Raw genomic sequence first — 5,816 nt, 5'->3', positions numbered from 1 at the left:
CGCCGGATACACTTGCCTACAAACATAACACCTTAGTCATATTAGCATCATTATCAACTGTATGAACTTTGACTAACTCCAACAACTTAGCATCCAAAGCATCTCATATTCAATGATACCTTACATCAATATGTTTGGACCTAGAATGAAAAATTGGATTCTTACCAAGATGAACAACATTTTGATTATCCATAAATAATACATACCTTTCTTGAATAAAACTAAACTCCTGCAAGAATTTCTTCATCCATAACAACTCCTTGCATGCTTTAGTCAAGACAATGAACTATGCCTCTATAGTTAAAAAAGTTATACACTTCTGCAACTTAGACTGCTAAGCCATAACTCCCCCTGCAAATTTAATCATGTAGCCCATAGTGAACCTCCTGGAATCAATGTCTCCAGCTATATTTGAGTCTTGGTACCCCCACCAAAGTAGGTTTGTTACTACCAAAACAAAGTCTCATATCTACAATATCATGAAGATACCTCAAAATCTACTTCACAACATTTCAATGCTTTCTACCTAGGTTTGACAAAAATCGACCGATTGTACCAACAACATGTACTATGTTAGGTCTTGTATGCACCAGTGCATACATCAAACTACCCACCACAAATGCATAAGGAACTTGTTACATATCTAATTTCTCAACTTCATTTAATGGACTCTATTTAGAACTTAACTTTAAATGAGCTGCAAGAGAACTGGTCACCATTTTTTCCTTTTCCACCTGAAATCTCTGCAACACCTTTTCAATGTAGTGTTCTTGTAACAACCATAACTTTTTATTTTTGTCACGTAAGATTCTTATACCAAGAATCTGTTTAGCAACTCTTAAGTCCTTTATGGCAAATGACTCGCCTAACTATTTCTTTAGCCTATCAATTATGGAAACATTTTTTTCAACAATAAGCATGTCATCAACATGCAATATCAAGACCATTAACAATAAAAGGGAAAAGGGCCACTCATTAGTAACAATTTTATCCTTAATTAGATGAGCTAGTCTCTCAATGCACAAGACAAAAAGGTAAAGGAATAGAAGGTCCTCTTGACAGATACCTTTAAAGGGAAGAAAGGTTGAGATAGCATATTATTGATATTCAAACACATAGAGGGAAATGAGATACAATGATGGATCAATTGTACAGTTTAGGACTTATATCAGCAAGGTTCAGAGAACTAATTATAAAACTCCACCTAAGTTTATCATAAGTTTTTTTCAAATCTAGTTTAATAATCATATATACATTTTTTTCCTTTTAGAGAATGAAAAGAATGCATCAATTCTTGCAAAATCAAGGAGTTATCTATACCCTAACAGTCGGGAATAAAACTAGTTTGATAAGGATAAATTAATATAAGAAGATACTCTCTAAGTCTAGTTACAATTATATAGTTAACGTTACCCAAAGATATAAGCCTAAAATTAGTAATATACTAAGAGTTTTCAGATTTTAGAATAAGGGTAATACAAGTTTTATTTTCCTTGACATTTTGGAGTGATTAAGAAAAATATCTAATATAAAATTATAAATAAAAGGACCTAGATAACTCCATTGGAATTTCAAAAAGAGGGCATGAAAACTATCAAGTCCAAGAGACTTAAAATTGCCTATACTAATCAAAGAGGTCTTCACTTTTTCTACGATGATAGGGAAGGATAACTTGTCCCTAACTTCTTTTTCAAAGAGGAGCAAAGGAATTACTACTATGGACGGCAAAATTAGTTAGGAGATGGTCAAAATATAAGTTTTTGAAGTAATTAAAAGCAATAAGTCTAATTTTGGCATAATCATATTCTCATCCATCTTGATCATTTCTTAAGACTTCAATTAAATTATGTTTTCTAGAGACAACATCTCTATGGAAAAACTTACTATTCCTATCCCCAAAAATAACCAATTGGTCCTATAGTAATGATAACAAAATCATTCTTCCTGATCTAAAGTAATATGATATTCATTTTAGAGTGAATTTGTTAAGTTGGTTAGAAAAGGATTATTAACACTATCCAGTTTGTAATAAATCTCATCAATCCTATTCATTAATTGTTTTTCTTATTAAAGATATTACCAAAGGTGAACCTATTTATCAGAAATATTATGTTTGAACCTTGATACATTATTTGTCCAGGAGTTAAAGGGATCCAAGAGTTCCTAACTTAATTAGGAAAGTCCTCATAAGTAATCCAAGAACCCATAAATTTGAAGATTTTATTATGTTGATAATCATTATCCTTTTTTCAAATCCTGAGCCAAAGATTAGCATGGTTAAATTTAGGGATACGTATATAGATGACAGACCTGTTAAGGAATGAACATTGCCAAGATTCATTAGCAACTACTTTGTTGATAAGTCTATATTTTGACATATTTTTATAGCTTATATATTGATGAATGTTCATTATTTTACTTGAGTTTTTCACTAATTTCTATGATTATTGTGCAGATTGATATGAAAAGGTCACAATTAGGTTTTTGGTGCATTTTAGACCCAAATTGATTGAAAAATAAGGTTTCGCTATAGTTAGCACGCTTAGATCCCAACAGTCAACACGGGAGTATTTCGCCTACATGCACAGTCGTGCTTATAGGCTTACAATGTCGTGCTCATATGTGAGAAGCCCAACTTGAAAAAATTCTAAAGTTATCAAACCTTATTAAAAGAGACCTTGAGGGCAGCGGCTCAAGATCCTTTTTCATACCTTTCACATTCGATTTTCATCTCATTCCTTCCATGCCTTTATCACATCACTTTTACATTCTCAACCTTAGTAGTGGCCAGTCCCTGACGACTATTGGAGCTTCGAGAACGTGTCAAATTAAGAGTTCTCATGTCTTCTCCATTGGAGACTCCTTTAATTTATATTTACTTTTTCAGTTCTATGGTTTGTTTAGTGTTGTCTTGATTTCCTTTTATACTATGTTTAGCCAAATCTATAGCTAGGGCTATGGTGAATTTTTTGCATAACTTTATGGGATCTTTTTTATTAATAATAATTTCATGTTTCCTTCCTTAATTGGTGTTTACCCTATTACATCATATTTGCATGTTTATAATTGACAACTCTTAAATATATTATAATTAATTATATCATAGGTGACCATACCACATATAGTTAATGAATTCACAGAGTAAAACAAGACAAAGAATTAGATGAGTCAAACCAATCTCTTTCAATTATTATTAAATTAACAGCTTATAGTCTCCTTATGATTTCTCTTCTTTTTACTTTAGATGACCATTAGGGGTAATAGTTTTAAAAAAGACTATTAATATTACATAACCATTGAGTGTTAATAGCTTTAGTATGAGTGATTGATAATTATAGAGAAACTGAAATTAGAATTAATAAAAAAGGGAACATAAGGAATTGTGACGATGAAAACATACGCTTTAGGTTCTTTTTTATTAGTTTATTATAAGAGGTTGCGCTATTTTTAATTCTATTTTAATTACTTTCATATTTAAATTCTTGTTTTATTTAATTTTATATCCTTTAAGTTGAAACAATTAAATTAAAAAATTATTAGTAATTAGAAACTATGCTTGTAGAACGATAATTGAGAAGCTTATATTTAAAACTCTTTATTACTTTTTAATCAGTATACTTGCCCACAAACAAGTTTTTGGTGCTATTATCGAGTATTGTTTTTCTTATATTAAGAAAATCTCATATTTAATTAATCTGAATAATTCTTCTTTTGTTTTATTTTAATTTTGTTTTGCTTATTTTCAATTTTTTATTTTATTTATTTTGTTTTATTTTTTTAAAATTTTTCTTTAGTGCATGCTCACTATTTCCAATTCTTTTACAAGTTGCTCATTTGATCAAAAAATTTAAAGAATTGTATGAAGAGAAAGGAATGAGTTGAGAAAGAAAAAAAATAGCAGAGGGAAAGAGATCAATTCAAGATTATATTGCATCAACTACTGGAAGTACTTTTAGAAGCATTGCAGCTCCTAATGTGAAGGCCAATAATTTTAAGTTGAAGCCGGCATAGAAAAATCTACACAATTTGGAGGAATGCCTAATAAAGATCCCAACCTCTATCTGACAAAATTCCTCTAACTTACATACACTATAAAGTACAACGGGGTCATCACATATGCTATTAGACCTCACTTTTTCCCATTCTCTATTACAGAAAAGGTGAATGCATGGTTTGTCATGCTCCTCATAGGCTCCATCACAACATGGGAAGATCTAACTTACCAATTTCTGAAAAAATATTTCCCTCCCAACTAGATCTACCAAGCTTATGGCAAAAATTTCTAATTTTCAACAATATGAGTTAGAATTCCTATTTGAGGCATGAGAATGATTTAGAGAACTTTTGAGGTGCATTCACCATAATTTTTCTGTGTGGAGATAGATGCAAATCTTTTACAGTGGCTTGTTAGTCTCCAATAGGGTCATTGTTGATGCAACAACTAGAGGAGCTCTCATAAGAAAGGACCGAGATGAGGCATATAAACTAGTAGATGAGTTGACCTCCACCAATTTTCAATGGCACATAGCCAACTTTTTCATGAATAGAAGAAAGGAGATTACTCTAATATATCTAACAAAAGGGATAAATATTCTAACAACTTAGTTAAAAGCTTTGATTAAGCAGGTGAAATCCTTATTGAAAGTAGATAAGCAACCAACAAAACTACCTACAACTCCTTTTGTGTGAACATTGCAACTCTTTAGGCCATGATAACAATAATTATCTAGTTACAAAAAGTAAAAAGGAAGCTAATTTTATGGACAGTAATTATAACTCAAGTTGGCATAACAACCCTTCTAACTCTTAGGAGAATGGCTTTAGAAGCCAAAATTCAAATGTTTATCGCCCTTCTCATAGACAAAATTAAGGAGCAAGACCAGAGGGGAAGAAGACTCTTAGATCTCAATTCAACTTTCAAGAGACAATGATGCAACATGTGCATTATTTTGATAAAAGGATGACAAAACTTGAGTTTAAGTTAGAGCAACATGTTGAAAGGGATGATAAAAGGATTGCAGAGATCAAATCAGAGATGAAAGCATAGTTTTCAAAGATTGAATCACAATTAGAGCAAGTTACTAATCTTCTAAGTCAAAGAATGCTGAGAACGTTACCAATGCAGCTTGAATCTAATTCAAGGGAGAAATACAATGTCATCACTCTTAAAAATAGAAAAAAATTGCAAAAATTGCAGAATAAAGGCACATGCAATCATGCATGCTCATGCTTACTAAAAAGCACGCTCCTACTCCCTCTACAAGCACGCCTTTGCATTCTAATGAGCACATCCATGCTCCAGAGGAAGCACAACCGTGCTATCAGAAGTATGTCCATGTTGATTCAACAAGCATGGTCGTGCACCTCATGAGCAAGGTCACGCTTGAAGCGCAGAGTACGAAAAAAAGATGAAAGAAAAACCTCCTGCACAACCAAAGGCCTACGAGTCTAGAATAATTTTCTCGCAAAGGTTGCAGGGATAACCCACCTAAGACATGGAATTTGAAAAATTCTTAGGTCTATTGGAAGGTGCAAATTAATACGCCCTTCATCAATGTTATCTCCAAAATACTCAAATATGCCAAGTTTTCTCAAGGAGATTTTAACCAATAAGAGGAAGTTGAAAGTACAGGAAACTGTGAAGCTTACTGAAGAGTGTTCAACTATAGTCCTTTAAAAGTTTTTCCCTATGCTTAAGGACCCAGGAAGTTTCATTATTCCTTACACCATCGAGAAAACTCGCATTGATAGAGTTATATGTGATTTATGAGCAAATATCAACCTTATGTCCTACTCTATTTTCAAGAAGCTTAGGA

General features: G+C 32.1%; 1 non-coding gene across 1 annotated transcript; it reads right to left on the bottom strand.

Moving 5' to 3' along the window:
• Positions 1–4,263: 4,263 nt before the first annotated feature.
• LOC113860407 lies at positions 4,264–4,367 on the bottom strand. The gene has a single exon (XR_003503859.1). It is a non-coding gene; the product is annotated as a small nucleolar RNA R71 (small nucleolar RNA).
• Between the last annotated feature and the right edge of the window lie 1,449 nt (positions 4,368–5,816).

This window comes from Abrus precatorius, unplaced genomic scaffold, assembly GCF_003935025.1.
Source record: "Abrus precatorius isolate BTA unplaced genomic scaffold, Abrus_2018 Scaffold2, whole genome shotgun sequence".
Lineage (NCBI taxonomy): Eukaryota > Viridiplantae > Streptophyta > Magnoliopsida > Fabales > Fabaceae > Abrus > Abrus precatorius.
This window is presented reverse-complemented; position numbering and strand designations above follow the sequence as displayed.